The sequence below is a fragment of the Malania oleifera genome, chromosome 7, assembly GCF_029873635.1.
Source record: "Malania oleifera isolate guangnan ecotype guangnan chromosome 7, ASM2987363v1, whole genome shotgun sequence".
In the NCBI taxonomy this organism is placed as follows: Eukaryota; Viridiplantae; Streptophyta; class Magnoliopsida; order Santalales; family Ximeniaceae; genus Malania; species Malania oleifera.
Window position 1 is genome coordinate 84,588,491 of NC_080423.1, and position 19,065 is coordinate 84,607,555.

The window sequence follows — 19,065 nt, forward strand, 5'->3', positions numbered from 1 at the left end:
TGTGAGCCTCCTCTAATATAGTTCTTCTGATCTCAATATCTGTAGGAACATAGAGTCTAGTACGGAATTATAGGGCTTCATCATCTGATATACTGAATTCCTCACCCAGACCATCTTGCACCCTAACCCTTACCTTTACTAACTCTGCATCATTACTCTGAGCTGCTTTAATCCTCTTGTATAGCATAGGCTAAACCACTAGACTGGAAATAACTACCTAAGGACTCTTCTCTACCAATTCTATGTCGATCCTATCCAAATCCATCAGAATTGAGTGTTGAATCTCCATAGCTGCTAGTACGAGTCCCCCTGATTTCCTGCTCAGAGCATCTGCCACTATATTCGCTTTTCTTGAGTGGTAACTAATCGTGCAATCATAGTCTTTAATGAGTTCTAGCCACCTTCTTTGTCTCATATTTAACCCATCCTGGTTGAAGAAATATTTCAGGCTCTTGTGATTCGTGAAAATCTTGCACTTTCCACCATATATGTAATGCCTCCAAATCTTAAAAGCATACACCACTATAGCAAGCTCTAAATCATGGACATGATAATTCTTCTCATATTCTTTAAGCTGCCTAGATGCATATGCAATAACCCTGCCATGCTGCATCAACACGCATCCAAGACCCTTCAAAAAGGCATCACTGTATATTACGAACCCATCTCCCCCTGATGGAGTAGCTAATACTAGAGCTGAAACTAACCGCCGCTTTAACTCCTAAAAACTCTACTCACAGTCATCGGTCCAATCAAACTTTACATTTTTCCTCATAAGTCGTGTTAGTGGACCTGATAACCTGGAGAAACCATCCATAAAGCGCGAGTAATAACCTACTAATCCAGAAAACTCCCGACTTCTTGAACATTTCCTGACCTTTCCCAACTCACCACTGCCTCTATTTTATTTGGATCTACTGATACACCTACTTCAGAGATCACATGGCCGAGAAAAGTAACTTGTTTTAACCAAAACTCACACTTCTTGAATTTTGCATACAATTTTCTTTCCTTAATATCTGCAACACCAACCTCAAATGATGCTCGTGCTCCTCAAAATTCCTCGAGTAGACCAGTATATCATTAATAAAGACAACCACAAACTGGTGCAAATACTGATGGAACACTCGATTCATTAGATCCATAAATACTACTGGTGCATTAGTCAACCCAAATGGCATTACTAAAAACTCGTAATGGCCATATCTAGTACGAAATGCGGTCTTTGAAATATCTTTTGCTCTAACTTTCACCTGATGGTAGCCTGACCGCAGATCAATTTTAGAGTAAACCTGGGTCCCTTGAAGCTGATCAAATAAATCATCGATCATAGGGAGAGGATATTTATTTTTAACTGTTAGTTTATTTATCTTCCTATAATCGATGCACAATCTCATGGTTCCATCTTTCTTTTTCACGAATAAAATTGGCGCTCCCGAGGGCGACACACTGGGCTTGATAAAATCCTTATCCAGTAATTCTTGTAGCTAATCTTTTAATTCTTTCAACTCGACTGGAACTATACAGTACGGTGCTTTAGATATTGGCATAGATCCTGACAACAAGTATATAGTGAACTCAATCTCATGATCAGGTGGCAAACCAGGTAATTCTTCTGGAAATACATCTGAAAACTCTCCCACTACTGGTATGTTAGCTTGTCTCAATTCTTCTTTTGGCAATTCTTTTAGGTATGTGACATACCCCTGGCAACAACTGTGATACCCCATGGATGAAAGATTTAAAAGGATTAGATGTTACTACCCATATCAACAAGGTGCACCTTTCTTTTCGGGAGCCTTCTCATAAGAACTCCACGGTTAAGCGTGCTTGGCTTGAAGCAATCTTGGAATGGGTGACCTCCTAGGAAGTTTTCTCAGGAAGTGTGTGAGTGAGGACAAAACACACTGAAAAGGACACGTGTTGGTTTGTGGGGGCCAGTCATTAGTCCGATAAGACCCCCAGCTCCCTGGTGGTCTGGTCTAGGTGGAGGAGGAGAGATACAATGCTCCCTGGTAGACCTAGGATGGGGCGTTACAGACGGTATTAGAGCCAACACCCAGCCGAAAGTGTGATAAGATTAACATTGCCTGGGTTTGGAAATGTGGGTTCACAATGAGGACGTTGTATTCTATAAGTGGGGGAGAATGTGATACCCCATGGATGAAAGACTTAAAAGTATCAGATGTTACTACCCATATCAACAAGGTGCACTTTTATTTTCGGGAGCCTTCTCATAAGAACTCCACAGTTAAGCGTGCTTGGCTTGGAGCAATCTTGAGATGGGTGACCTCCTGGGAAGTTTTCTCAAGAAGTGTGTGAGTGAGGACAAAACATACTGAAAAGGAAACATGTTGGTTTGTGGGCCCAGTCATTAGTCCGATAAGGCCCGTCCCTATTGTCTGGTCCAGGTGGAGGAGGAGAGACGCAGTGTTCCCTAGCAGACCTAATTTGGGGCATTACAAGGACCCTGCAGCAATCTCCTCACCTGAATAGCTGACACTAGTTATGGTGAAACACGTACGCGTGATCCTATGAATCTGTACTCTTGCTCACCCGGGGGTCTGAAAATCACTTCTTTCTGATGGCACTCTATGCTAGTGTAATGAGCAGCTAGCCAGTCCATGCTTAATATCACATCAAACCTCTGCATATCAAGGATCACATGATCGGCTAATAGCACCCTCCCCAGAATATTTACTGGAAAATTTTGCAGCACCTTTCTACATTTTACCATTGATCCCATCGGCCTACCCACAAATAATTCTACATCTAGTAGCTGAGTCTCCACCCCAGTTATTCTGACATACCCCACCGATATAAAAGAGTGGGTGGCACTTGTATCAAACAAAACAACAATTTTATATGGTAAAGCAGTAAGGGTACCTATGATCACGTCTCTAGCCATCTCAGCATCTCTCGGCGTCAATGCATAAACCCTCGCTGGCGTAGTATTCCTCTGCTGACCTCCGCGAGGTGCCTAATATCTACCTTGAAACAATCTAGGAGCCGATGCATAATTCGATGGCATCTGACATGATTGAGCCATATGGCCAGGTCTCTCGTAACAATAACAGACATTCTCCCCCAATCGGCACTCACCAGGATGTCCCCGTCCACATCTAGGACAAATAGCTGGAAGTTGTTCACCCTGAAATCCCCCATGCTCTACCATCTGCCTCTGGCCTCTGCCAGATCTACCTCCTCTACAAGGGCCTCGGTTGGGACCCGCCTGAAAACTCGAGGGCGCAGTCCTCTTTCTCTGACTTTGTGTCTCTGTCTCTCTAGATAGACTCTCCTTTACTATAGTGGCCCTGTCAACCAACTTTGCAAAATCTTGGATCCTCAGTATTGCCACCTTCTTGTAAATATCTCGCCTCAGGTTCCTCTCGAACATTCTGGCCTTCTTCACTTCATCGGGGACAATATATGGGCAGAAATGCGAGAGCTCAATACATCTCGCCGCATATTGCTAGACAGTCAATGATCCCTGGGACAGGCTCAGAAACTCCTGTACTCAAGTCTCTCTGACTGAGGCAGGTTAATATCTATCGAAGAACAAGTCGTTGAATCAAGCCCAGGTCATCGGCACTAGTATAGCCCTCTGCTCCTCCAATAGTCTGGTGGCTGACCACCATCTCTCGACCTCCCCCGCCAACCTATATGTAGCATATAAAACTCTCTGCTCATCGGTGCAATGAAGTACTGTCAGAATCTTCTCTACCTTTTGAACCCAGTTCTCTGCAACTGCAGGGACAGTTGCTCCAGAAAACGCTGGTGGATTCATCTTCATAAATTTCTCTATGGCACATCCCTGAGCTGAAGGTGGACCTTCCTACTCTCTAGAGGTCCATGCAATCTTAGCCATAACTTGTTGAGCCACACTACGTAGCACAACATCTGAATCCCCACCTGCTGCGCCAGAAGGACCAACACCATCATCCCCACTAGCATGAGCGCTATTGCCTCTTGGGTCCATCCTGCAAATACATAAAAAACTATTTTAGAACTCTATTTCCCTACAGACCCAACTTATTTAACTAAAACTCCAAATTCTTTATTAACCATCCCTCCTGATCCTAACCCCGAAATCCAATCCTGCAACCCAAACACATGACTCGTTGATAGTTTACTATACTTTTCCTAAAATCTTCACCCCATGAAAAACACAGAAACCACCACAAAAATCCTATAACTAGACCACAAAACAAAACTTCAAATATTTTTCCTATATTCTGGTATTGTTTTCCGCTACACTCTAGAGTCTACAGAACCTAGCAACTTAGGCTCTGATACCAAATTGTAACGGCCTCAAAATTCACATCATTATATAGATATATTAACATTTCTAATACCCCTTGCTATGGAACTCAAGCCTCGGAAGGCACCGAGGTAAATCTGAATATAAAATCATACCTATGCAATGAAAACGTAATCCATACATCCAAACACATCATACAATACCAGGAATCTGTATTTCTAAACCATAACTATATAATACATCTCTCTCCAAAATATTTGTCCCAAAATACAAAACCCTACACAAACTTACGCTTTAAACCAGGGTAATCAATATACTCTTTATCTGCGAGCCTGATCTGCTCGCCCAGCTGGCTCACCTGAAAAATGTAAAGTCATGAGGTGAGTCAACGCTCAGTAAGTGGAAATATGCTATTACTAGTGTGTGGCAACTAAGTTAGGAATACTGTTTAAATAACAACTGAACTATAATACAATAGTAAATATGCAAAGCATATCTTTCTTTTTACAATTTAAAATATAACTGTATCATCTGTATTTTCTACTTTTCATACTGCTAATATCATAGTATACTCATCAGATACTGTAAAACTATATACATATGCATAACTGTGCTTTATCCCTAGAACTCTGTATGTCATGATTTGAACCCTCATGAGAGGGTTATGCAGCCCGTAGGCGGGATTTAATTTGGTTGGCTCTCTAGATAATTCAATATACTCTATGCTACCTCAGTCCGGCCAAACTGTATCCACTCATAGGCTCGGGACTGGGTGCTACCTTATCAAACCGGTCCCCTCAACCCATCAAACTGGGGAGCTGCATACTCTCCGAGCACGGTTGATGGTACCCACACACTATTTGAGATATGTGGTTGCACTCTATCTGTATCTAGCAACGGTACTGTGCTCTGTATTCTTTATCTGTATCTATCTGTTATCATTCCTTAGGGATCTAATACTATATATATACATATATACTCTTTTACTATTTTCATTATGTTTCCAAAATTACCATAACACTATCTTTCTGTACTGTAAACTCTATAATCTCTATATTCTGTATTAGTAGCATCTTGATGCTATCTTTGTATATCTGTTTATATACTCTGTCTATATACTTTGTCTATATACTCTGTATGTTATGGTAATAGGAAACATGGCAAACTATAAATACTGTATATACTGTTTTGAATAAAGCTGTAATATACTGATTTGAGTAAAACTGTAATATACTATTCTGGATAAATATCTGTGATATACCGATCTGTATAAAACTATAACATACTAACCTGAGTAAAACTGTAATATACTGTTCTGGATAAATATCTATAATATACTATCTATATCAGTGTAATCGGTATAGTATGATATACAGTAAAAACTACAAAAGTTCTTCATCACATAAATATCTACTCAGGCCACACAAGCATTTAAAACTCATATTCTATAAAACTGGGTAATAAGCTAGTATATACATATGTGTAAAATCTCTGTTAACATTATAAAAATTTCTAGCATAGCATATTTCTTTTACCTTATCTCTGAAAAGTCCCTACTATACCCTAACCCTATACTTGCAGGGTTCTCCACTCAATACCCTGAAAATCACATCCCTCATAACAAAACATCAGTATTTCTTCGTCTATTGTATTTCTTATAACTGAGGGAAGGACAAATACCGAATAAAATGCCTTACCTTGAGATTGTGACGAAATCCAAACCAACTTCACCAACGATCAACTCCAGCAGACTTGCAGAGAACTTTGCTAGGAGCGTCATGGTGGCTTCAGATCATCGATCCGGCGTGAAACGGACCCGGAATCAAATAGAGAAGGAGGGAGATGCATTTTAGAGAGAGAAAGGGGGTTTTGCGCTGAAATTTTTTCTAAAAATCCGGGTTTTCACTATTTATAGATTCGGATTCATCGACGAGACATGTCACCTCATCAACGAGTCCTTTAATAATTTCGTCGATGAACTTCCTCCCTCGTCGATGAATTTCAGACTGTCCCAAAAACCCTTCTTGGTATCTTGTCGTTGACGAGGCGTGACTTTGTCGATGAGGTCCCTTTATGTGTCATCGACGAACTCTCTATGTTCGTCAACGAGGCCTTGTGTGTTACTTCTGGGTTATTCCATCCAAAGTACAATGTCATCGACGAACGCGAAGCGATTGTGAACATGTTGTTGGGGGTCATTTGGTTGAATTGAGTCAAAATCGACCGCAAGGTCATCAAAAACAACTATTGGCAGGACATAATGTTCATGAAGAAGAGGTTCAACCTATAACAAGTAAATTGTTACAATCAGATTCTACTGAATCATTACCTAATTAGGAAGTAGTAGTTAGAAAATCCTCAAGAATACGAAAACCTGCAATTTTAGATGACTATGTTGTATACTTGATGGAGTCTGATTTTGATGTTGGAACTAAAAAAGATCTAACCACATTTTCACAAGCCATGAATGCAGATAAATTTACACTATGGCTAGATGCCATGAAAGAAGAGTTGGAATCCATGCATAAGAAACAAGTTTGGGATCTCGTCGAATTACTAGAAGGGAAGGCAACTATCGGCTATAAATGGGTCTTTAAGATCAAGCACGATGCTTCTGGTAATGTTGAACGATATAAGGCTAGATTGGTTGCTAAGGGTTTTACTCAAAAGGAAGGCTTTGATTATCATGAAACCTTCTCTCCAGCCTCAGAGAAGGATTAATTTATGATAATCATGGCTTTGGTAGCTCATTTTGATTTAGAGTTACACCAAATGGATGTGAAAAATGGCATTCCTTAATAGGGATCTTGATGAAGAAGTATACATGAGGCAGCCTAAGGGTTTTAGTGATGATAGTCATAAAGTTTGCAAACTAAAGAAGTCAATATATGGTTTGAAAAAGGCTTCTCGCCAATGCTATTTAAATTTTCAAGAGGTTATCATCTTATGTGGTTTTGATGAGAACATTGTGGATCAATGTATATACCTTAAAGAGAGTGAGAGTACATTCATTTTCTTGGTCCTATATGTAGATGACATTCTACTTGCGAGTAATGATTTGGGTTTGCTATATGATACTAAGCGGTTTCTCTCTCAAAATTTTGAAATGAAGGATTTGGGCGAAACCTCTTATGTCATTGGCATAGAGATTCACAGAGATAGACAACAAATAATTTTGGGTTTATCTCAAAAGGCTTACATTGAAAAGGTTTTAGAGAGGTTTGGTATGAAAAATTGCAAGTCCTTAGTAGCTCTCATAGTCAAAGGGGATAAACTTTGAAAAGACCAGTCACCCCAACATGTATTGGAAATGGAGCAGATGAAAGACATTCCTTATGCATCTGCTGTGGGAAGTTTAATGTATGCTCAAGTTTGCACTAGACCTGACATAAGCTTTGCCGTTGGATTGTTGGGTCACTACTAGAGTAACCCAGGGTTCCAACATTGGGTAGCTGCAAAGAAGGTGATGCAATATTTGCAATGAACCAAGGATTATATGTTGACTTATAGACATACTGATTTTTTGGAAGTAATCGGGTATTCAGATTTAGATTTTGTTGGTTGTGTAGATAGCAAAAAGTCAACCTCTGGATATATCTTTCATCTTGTTGAATGAGGTATATCCCGAAGGAGTGTGAAATAGAAAATTATTGCTACGTATACTATGGAGGCAGAATTTATAGCCTGCTATGAAGCATCAACACATGCCTTATGGTTAAAGAATTTTATCAATGGTCTCAAAATTGTTGATTCTATAGAAAGACCGATAAAAATTCTCTATGATAATTCTGTTGCAGTGTTCTTTTCTAAAAACAATAAAAGTGGAAGCAGAAGCAACCATATCGACATAAAGTATCTTAGTGTGAGAAAGTATATCAAGAAAAAATTGGTTCCAGTTGAACACACCACTACAGACTTGATGATTGCAGATCCAATAACCAAAGGTTTACCGGTTATGCAGTTTAAGGGTCATGTGGATAATATGGGCCTTTGTGGCATTTAATTTTTTATTTTCTTGTACTTGTTGACATTTTGTCACAAAGAGAGTTATTTTGATGAATTATTCAGTATTACGCATATAAAGATAAATTCATCATATCCATCGGGATATTAAGGTTGGACCCAAATGACGTTGATCATTCATAAAGGTTTTCCTAAAGTACTTACTTATGAAGTATTATGCATTGTAACACATAGAAGGGAATGCTTGATAAATAAAGCGCTACAGCTATGGTTCCTTGTGTAGTATGACTTAAGTGAGTGGGAGCAATCCCAATAAAGATTATGTGCATGCAATTAAAGTTATATCATGACTCATTTAGATAAAGAATATGTGTTATGTGAACCAAGTGGGAGAATGTAAGAAATATTTATATTATTTTATAAATATTCCCTTATAGTGATTCACATTTCATCTTTATTTTATGGTTCCAATAACCACATTAAGTGATAGTTGTGATTGTTTACATTCCACATTAAGTGCACTTGGTGGTTATTTATCCAATGAGTGCATGAATTAATAGTCTTATTACTGATAAAGTTACAAACTCTTCATATTTGTTCCTTGATGGATGAAACTAATGAGGGAGCTCAAAAGTCATAAGAGTTATGTGAAGGGTCCCTAGTCTTGCCTATAAAAGGGCATGTGTATTACATCAATTTATCCCATTAAATCTAAGCTAAAGACTAGAAGACACTTTGTAAAATAACAGTTCTCTTTTCTAGAGATTGAAGTAGCTCTTAGTAGTATATTTACAAGTCAAGCACAATGGACGACGATACAAATTTTTCTGCTACTCATGTTTTTAACATGTTATTCTGTTTGATATTCTTTCATATTCAACTGCCCCAATCCTCCACCTCCACTGGTTACTACATCATCGCTCTTGCTCAATCGTCATTCTCAGTTGCCATGCTCGACTGCTTCTCCTCCAGTGCTTTTGCATAGTCGCCATTCCTCCTCCACTTTCGTCGCCAATTCGCCATTGCCATTGCCAGTTGCAGCTCGCCTACTTAGCTTATTCCGTAGTATTCTAATGACTCTGATCACATGCATTATTTTTTTTCTCTTTCTCTTTTAACCCCAAATTTTAAAAAAACATGGGTATTTATTTATAGTCTTAATCTTCCTAGAATTTTACTTGGTGTCAGTAAAATTTTCTAGGGAAGAAAGGTGGGGATGAAGGAAAATTAAATTTTAATAACAAATTCAATAGAAATGGAGATTTTTGGAAAATTTTAGTAGTAATTGGCTATCAATATTGGTCAACTTCGGCTAACCAAAATTTATCGAAGTAATTTCAATTGGGTAAGGGTCTGGTTACATGCTCTAGTTTGGTTTGGTTTGGTTAGGTTAGGTTCTATGGCTAACCGAAATTTTTCTGTAAATTCAGTTAATTCACCGAGTTTACAGTATCGACCGATTGCACAACCCTACTTCGGATAAAGATCTGCTCACTTTTGATTTGCATGTAAAAGACAAATATTTCTGATACCACTTCTTTTTTGCTTTGCTATGACTTAATTTTTCATTTTTTATTTGGTGATCCTTCATGGGGTATGAATTAGGATAAATTTGAAATAGAGCTTTGGATTTTTGTTCATATCTTACCACAACAATATATAGAGGTTCGTCGCGATAACTTAATAGATCTGCTATATGATCATGAACTAAATATGCCTATGGTTCATTAATTATTGGGCTTTAGGAATAGTTGAAATGTCACACCTTGAACCCTGAAATGGGACCCAAGGGTGAAAATGTAATCTAACTTGTCACTGTATCCGATAAAACATCCAAAGATACAATACAATGGATGAGGGTCCGACCCCGTGGGGTTCCCAAATACCTTAAACACATCCAATCACAAACATATACGCAGCGGATAAAGATCATTCTATAACAACATATACAGTACCATACCAGAGTTTATACAAGAGCAAAACATGGCTTTATCAAAACGTACAAATGAGTGCCCAAATACATCTCAAAATGGCAACCCACCAAAAATAAAATCCTAACACTTACCCAAGCGCTAAACGCAGTACACCGGCCACTACGCTCTCTACACTAGGACGTTAGTTCCTGTTACTCGAAGGACCTGTAAAAATGTACATACAGTAAGGGTGAGACACCTCTTAGTAAGAAAGAACACATGTTATATCGGTGTGTGGCATTTGAGTGTTATCATGATACAACATACATGTAGTTAAATGCATTCCAGTACTAATTTTCACAGTGCATACACACACCCATACACATATACATGATCAGTAATCTTGGTGTTGTCACACCCTTCGGCCCAAAGCTAGCCCACGATATATGGTGTTGGCCCGTAGCCAACCCGCGAATACGGCGCCACCAGCACATGACTAGTCCCCAACTCCCATGGCATCGTATCGGAGCTAAACTGGTGGATCCACACCCTTTGGCCTGATCTGTCGGTATAGGCTCATGCCCTCGGATATAGAGTCGGACACTCTCAGTACTTGGAATAATTTCGGAACCCCGTTCCTACTAGCATTTCAACATATCACACACATATGCATACTCATATAACCAAACAAACCACACCCATTTGGTAATCTAAATCATGGTTTTTCAAACAAATACAGTTTAAACAAGTCAAGGCATGGCCATCCCAATATCATAGTATAAATCAACATATACCCTCGGTTTTCAACAAAACCAGGGATGCAGCTCATCGCCCCCTTTTTCCAAAATTGTAATAATGAAAAACCCATAGTTTTCCCCGTTATATCCCCCCAAATGAGTAGCCAAAACACACACAAGACCATGAACCACAGTTCCACCGAATCCGATTTCAAAAATAACCGATATAAACACAGTTCCCCTTAACTTTTCCCCGAAAAGAAAATCTCGAACTCCAAGGTCCCTAAACAGCGAATCGAGTTTCAAAACCTACAAATCACAGTACAGAATATACTCACAAGACCGTTACCTACAAAACTACCAAATCAAAATTAAAAATCGAGCCTTACCTCGATTTTTCGCCAAAACCTGAAAATCTCCGAATCGAGATTACGATCCATAGAAATTGTAGAGAATCCTTCCACGATCTTCATGGTAACTTCAGATTCACGATTCTAGTGACGAACAACGAAGAAATCTAGAGAGAGAGAGAGAGAGTAGGGAGAGTTCTAGAGAGAGAGAGATAGGATTGAAGTTTTCTTAGTGAGGAAGTAAAGGAATTTCTATTTATAGCCCTTTGACCCGGCCCAATTCATCGATGAAATGGTGTTGTCGTCGACAAATCTTCCACTGACTTCGTCAACGAATCGGTGGCCTCGTCGAAGAATCTAAGATCACCGATTTTTCCGAGACTCCTCGGCTTCTCCTTATCGACGAGTCTCTGAATTTCATCGACAAGAAGAACAAAAGCTTCGTCGACGAATTCTGACTTCGTCAACGAAATGTGCCAAATTTCCAATTTGCCCCTCTCTTATTTATTTAAACCCATTTATCACGGTTCAGGTTCTTACAATCTTTCCTGTTTACAAAAATTCCGTCCTCGAAATTTGCCATCTCTCATTCACAAAGTCATACCCGGAATACACACATATGAACTACCAACTAAAAACTAGCGACTACTACATCGCAGTCCCATCATACACATACACATACATACCCTCACTTATGGCGAGGGGATACCGTGGTTATATATACAACGGTCTCAGGAGTTCTCTGTAAGAACCCGAACCATAATAAATAGGTTTAAATAAATAAGAGAGGGGCAAATTGGAGATTTCGTATATTTCATCGACGAAGCTAGATTTCGTTGACAAAGCCTTTTTTCTTCTCGTCAAAAAAATTTAGAGACTCGTCGACGAGGAGAAGCCGAGGAGTTTCAAAAATCGGGAATATAAGGACTCGTTGACGAGGCCATCAATTCGTTGACGAAGTCATTGAAAGATTCATTGACGAGAACACCATTTCGTCAACGAATTGGGTCGGGTCAAAGGGCTATAAATAGGATTTTTCATTACTTCCTCACTAAGAAACTTCAATCTTATCTCCCTATCTCTTTAGAACTCTCTTTACACTCCTCTCTAGATTTCTTCGCCAATCGTGGATGGAATCAAAAATCTAAAGTTACCATGAAGATCATAGAAGGATTCTCTACAATTTCTATCGATCGGAATCTCGTTTCGGAGATTTTAGGGTTTTGGCGAAAAATCGAGGTAAGACTCGATTTTTAATTCTGATCTGGTATCTTTGTAGGTAACTATCTTGTGAGCATATTATGTACTGTGATTTGTAGGTTTTGGAACTTGGTTCGTTGTTTAGGGTCCTTGGAATTCGGGAATTGCTATTCAAGTGAGCATATTCTTGTACTGTGATTTGTAGGTTTTGAAACTTGGTTCGCTGTTTAGGGGCCTTGGGCACCCGTTTGTACGTTTTTAATAGAGCCATGTTCTACTCTTGTATAGACTCTGGTATGATACTACATATGTGTATATAGATGACCTTTTTTCGCTGCGTATATGTTTGTGATTGGATGTGTTTAGGGTGCCTGGGAACCCTACGGGGTCGGACCCTCATCCATTGTACTATATCCTTGGATGTTTTATCGAATACAGGGACATGTTAGATTACATTTTCACCCTTGGGTCCCATTTTGGGGTTCGGGGCGTGATTGCTTGGTATCAAAGCTAACTAGGTTACTAGATCTTGTAGACTTGGTTAGGCTTAGTTATGAGTACATACCAGAGTATAGGATGTGGTTATGGGTAGAGTTGGTTGAGGGTTGTTCGGTTTCTAGACCAAGATTTGTCGACGGTATTCCGTGTTTTTCCTGGGATGACGATTCCAGTAAAAGCAGGGCAGATCATTGATGAATTTCCTGTTGGTGTGATAGGACAGACCTAGACCTGGCAGGGAGTAGTTAACACAGTTAGTGTAGATCATTATGTTAACTGTATGTGTTGTAGGGATACTGATAGATTCCTATTGTGTTGCAGCATGGAGCCCAAGGATAATAACTTGGGAAGTGGCTCTGAAGAGACTGCGAGTGATGAGTCTCCTTCTATGCCTCGAGATTTGACGAGGCAGGTGTTACAGGAGATTGAGCGGAGTGTGAGGAGATGCGAACACTCTCCTACTGCTGCGGGGTGCACTATTGAAAGGTTCACATGCACGCATCCTCCGATGTTCTCTAGAGGACTTGACCCGACGACAGCAGAGGATTGGATGGAGAAGACTGAGAGGATTCTGAAAGTCTTATATTGCACAGATGGGCAGCGAGTCCTCTATGCTACTTTCCAGCTGTCTGTGGAGGCTAGTCGATGGTGGACTGCGATGAACTGCTGGAAAAGTAGAGGGGTGGTCCTGAGGAGATGACGTGGAGCCGTTTCAAGGAGGTGTTCTTCGATAGATACTTCCCGGCTTCAGTACGTGATGCAAAGGCAAATGATTTTTTTTCTTTGACTCAGGGGAGTATGACAGTGCAGGGGTATGTGGCTTGGTACATAGAGCTGTCCCGCTTTGCACTATGCATGATCTCAAGCGAGTATGAGAAGACTTGGAGGTTTGAGAAGGGTTTGAGGAAGGATATCCGCAGATTGGTGGGTATGCTTCAGATCCGTGAGTTCTCGGTGTTGGTGGATAAAGCGACAGTGATTGAGACCGGTATCTGAGAGGATGAGGTGGATTAAGAATCGAGGAAGAGGACAGTACCTTCTGGTTCTCAGACCGGATCTCGTCAGGGATTGTGGAAGAAGAGGAATAAAGGCTCGGGTTACCATCAGAATACCGAGCGCCAGGATTCTTAGGGGAGCCAAACTGGTGGTCGTTGTACTAGATGCCTCAGGTGGCACGAGGGTGAGTGTTGGTCATTTGGGGGTAACTGCTACAACTGTGGCCAGCCAGGCCACATGTCTCGTGATTATCGTGCATCGAAGCGAGATGTACCTGCATTCAGTGGGGATCAGGGGAGCAATCAGATACCCCGGGGAACCGCTAAGATGAATACAGCTCCGGCCATAGTATATTCTCTTACTCCAACAGACGCTGAGCTTGCAGGTAACGTGGTGACAGGTACCTTATTATTGCTTTCAAGTAAAACTTCTATTTTGTTTGATTCGGGGGCGACCCATTTCTTTGTGTCTGTGAATTTTGTGGGACGATGTGGGGTTGAGACCCGAGACATAAATGAGGTGTTATCTATTACTACGCCATCTGGGAGTGTATCTTTCTGTAGGAAGATGTTGGTAAACGGCCCAGTGGAAATTCAGGGAAAGCTGTTATCGGTAAATCTTGTTGTATATGACATGTCGGGGTTTGATGTCATTTTGATGATGGATTGGTTGTTCTTCAATTATTCTGTGATCGAATGTCGTAGGAAGGTGGTAGTTTTCAGACCTCTTGGGGAGCAGGAGTACGAATTCGTGGGATCGTGTGTGTGTTCAGTGCCACAGATTCTGTCGGCATTACAGGTGAGGAGGCTACTCTTGGACGGATGTCAGGGGTACTTAGCTTGTATGAAGGAACCGCCGCGGGATGAGTTAAGACTCGAGGACATTCGGGTAGTCAGCGAATTCCCAGATGTGTTTTCAGATGATTTACTTGGTTTACCTCTGGATCGTGAGGTGGAGTTTGCAATAGAGTTGCTGCCCGGTAAGCTACCGATCTCTAAAGCTCCGTACCGGATGGCTCCAGTAGAACTTCGGGAGTTGAAGGAGTAGTTGCAGGAATTACTGGACAGGGGATTTATTCGACCTAGTGTTTCCCCCTAGGGAGCTCCAGTACTGTTTGTGAAAAAGAAGGACGGGTCGATGTGGATGTGCATTGATTACCATGAGATTAACAAGGTAACTGTGAAAAATCGCTATCCTTTACCACGTATAGATGATCTCTTTGACCATTTGCAAGGGACGCGGGTCTTTTCAAAGATCGACTTGTGGTCAGGATATTATCAGGTGAGGGTTAGAGCGGAGGATGTAGCGAAGGCTGCTTTCCGAACTAGATATGGCCACTACGAGTTCTTAGTCATGCCTTTTGGGTTAACAAATGCTCCGATGGTGTTCATGGATTTGATGAACAGGGTTTTCCATGAGTACTTGAATCGGTTCGTGGTGGTATTCATTGATGACATTCTAGTATACTCGAGGAGTACGGAAGAGCACGTGGAACATTTAAGGTTAGTGTTACAGATTCTGTAGGAGAAGAAGTTGTGTGCTAAGCTGAAGAAGTGTGAATTCTGGTTGAGTTTGATTGCATTTTTAGGCCATATGGCTACTGGGGATGGTATATCAGTTCATCCTAGCAAGATTGAAGCTGTGGTCGACTGGGTAAGGTTGAAGAATGTGCAGGAGGTTCGGAGTTTTCTAAGACTAGCGGGTTACTATCATCGGTTCGTAGAGGGTTTCTCTAAACTGTCTGAACCTCTGACACGATTAACCAGGAAAGGAGTACAGTTTGAGTGGACTAGTGATTGCGAGCAGTTCTTTTAGGAGTTGAAGCACCGGCTGGTTATTGTTCCAGTGTTGACCATTCCTTTGGGGGATGGTGGGTTTGTGATTTATAGCAACGCGTCTTTGAAAGGCCTAGGATGTGTGCTTATCTAGTAGGGTAAGGTAGTGGTGTATGCTTCTCGAAAATTGGAAGAGTATGAGAAGAATTATCCTACACATGATCTGGAATTGGCTGCTGTGGTTTATGCACTGAAGATCTGGCGACACTATCTGTATGGGGTGCATTGTAAGATCTTCACTGACCATAAGAGTCTCAGGTACTTCTTCACATAGAAGTAGTTGAACATGAGACAGAGGCGTTGGCTAGAATTGATTAAGGACTACGATTGCACGATCAATTATCACTCGGGGAAGGCTAATGTGGTAGCTGATGCGTTGAGTCAGAAGTCAGGGCCTACGACTATATATGCGATTGTAACTCAGTGTCACAGCAGACGGGATTTGGAAAGCTCGGGTATAAAGTTGGTGGTTAGTGATCATCAGGCTTATCTTGCTGGTTTGGTGGTCCAACCGACCTTGTTTGAGCATATAAAAGCCGCGCAGGCTAGTGATGCAGAGTTGGCAAAAGTTAGGGAAAAGGTACAATAGGGACTGGCTGCAGAGTTTAACATCTCTGAAGGGGGTGTGTTGAGGTTTGGGACCAGACTGTGTGTTTCGAACGATGATGAGATTAGAAGGACTATTCTAGAGGAGGCGCATCGTTCTATGTATATGGTACATCCTGGTAGTACGAAGATGTATCGGGACTTGCGCGAGACTTTCTGGTGGTCTAGTATGAAAAGGAAGATTGCTCAATTTATGGAGTAGTGTCTAACGTGTCAGCAGGTGAAAGTTGAACATTAGAGGCCGGCAGGGCTGTTACAGCCTTTGTCTATTCTGGTGTGGAAATGGGAGCATATTTCCATGGATTTTGTGACCGGATTGCTGCCAGTACTTCATGGGCAAAATGCTATTTGGGTGATTGTGGATAGATTGACGAAGTTTGCTTATTTCATATAGATGAAAGTTGGCTATCCTTTGAGTAGGCTACCAGATTTGAATGTGCATGAGATTATGAGAATGCACGGGGTACCGGTGTCCATTGTATTGGATCGAGATTCTAAGTTTAGTTCTCGATTCTGGACGAGCTTGCAAGAGGCACTGGGGACAAAGCTTACTTTCAATACAACATTCCACCCCCAGACTAATGGACGGTCAGAAAGGACGATATAGATATTGGAAGATATGTTGCGAGCGTGTGTGTTAGACTTTGGTGGTAGCTGGATACAATTTATGCCACTTGTAGAGTTCGCTTATAACAACAGCTTCCAGTCTAGTATTGGGATGGAACCGTTCGAGGCTTTGTATGGTCGGAGGTGTCGATCTCCTTTGTGTTGGGATGAGGTTGGTGAACGTCAGGTGTTAGGACCTAAACTCATGCAGCAGGCGTCTGAGAAGGTGGGTTTGATCCGGGAGTGGATTAGATCAGCTCAGAGTCGGCATAAGAGTTATGCAGATGTTCGCCGCCATGAGTTAGAGTTCGAAGTGGGAGGTAAGGTATTTCTACGTATCGCTCCGATGAAAGGGGTGATGAGATTTCAGAGGAAGGGCAAACTGAGCCCAAGGTATATCGGACCATTTGAGGTGCTTGAGCGAGTGGGTCCGGTAGCCTACAAGATTGCATTACCTCCAGCACTTTCGAGGATCCACGATGTGTTTCATGTATCCATGTTGAGGAGGTACGTGTTGGATCCTTCACATATTATTAGTTATGATGAGTTGGAAATTGGGGATACTTTAGCGTATGAGGAGATACCTGTTCAGGTTCTGGACCGTAAAGTTCAGAAGCTTCGTACCAAAGAGATACCGTTAGTGAAGGTATTGTGGCAAAACCACGAGCTTGAGGAAGCTTCTTAGGAACTGGAAACGAAAATACGTCGGATGTATCCACAGTTGTTTTGAGCACTTGTACATGATCCTACTATGGGTTAGGATAGGTGGTTAGTCATTGGGAGTATGTGTATTGTGAACTCCTGAGACCATTGTATATGTAACCACGGTATTCCTCTGCCATAAGTGAGGGTATGTATGTGTATGTGCATGATGGGACTACGCTGTAGTGGTCGCCAGTTTTCATTTAAGTTGTGTCTACGTATTCGATGGTATGTATAAGTCTGTGAGTGAGAGATGACAAATTTCAAGGAAGAAATTTTTGTAAGGAGGGGAGATTGTAAGAACCCGAACCATAATAAATAGGTTTAAATAAATAATAAAGGGGCAAATTGGGAATTTGGCATATTTCGTCAACGAAGCCTTTGTTCTTCTCATCGACGAGGAGAAGCCAAGGAGTTTCGAAAATCGGGAATATCCAGACTCGTAGACGAGGCCATCGATTCGTCGATGAAATTAGTGAAAGATTCGTCGACGGGAACACCATTTCGTCGACGAATTGTACTGGGTCAAAGGGCTATAAATAAGATTTTTCATTACTTCCTCACTAAGAAACTTCAATCTTATATCTCTCTCTCTCTAAACTCTCTCCACACTTCTTCTTTCTAGATTTCTTCACCGATCGTGGATGGAATCGAAAATCTGAAGTTATCACGAGGATTGTGGAAAGATTCTCAACAATTTCTATGGATTAGAATCTCATTTCGGAGATTTTCGAGTTTTGGCGAAAAATCGAGGTAAGGCTCGGTTTTCAATTCTGATCCAGTAGCTTTATCGGTAACTATCTTGTGAGCATATTTTGTACTGTGACTTGTAGGTTTTGGAACTCAGTTCGTTGTTTAGGGGCCTTGGAGTTCGGGAATTGCTATTCAGGGAAAAGGTAAGGGGAACTATGTTTATATTGGTTATTTTTGAAATCGGACTCAGGTGAACTGTGGTCCACGGTCCTGTGTGTGTTTTGGCTACTCATTTGGGGGAATCTAATGGGAAAAACTATAGGTTTTTCATTATTACAGTTTTGGGAAAAGGGGGCGACGGGCTGCATCCCTGGTTTTGTTGAAAACCGAGGGTATATGTTGATTTATACTATGATATTGGGATGACCGTGCCTTGACTTGTTTAAACTGTATTTGTTTGAAAAACCATGATTTAGATTACCAAATGGGTGTGGTTTGTTTGGTTATATGAGCATGCATGTGTGTGTGATATGATGAAATGCTAGTAAGAACGCGGTTCCGAAATTGTTCCAAGTACTGAGAGTGTCCGGCTCTATATCCGAGGGTGTGTATTTTACCGCCTGCCATGTGGGTAAGAGTATTTAGCTCTATATCTAAGGGCGTGAACCTATTCTGTTAGATCAGGCCGAAGGGTGTGGATCCACT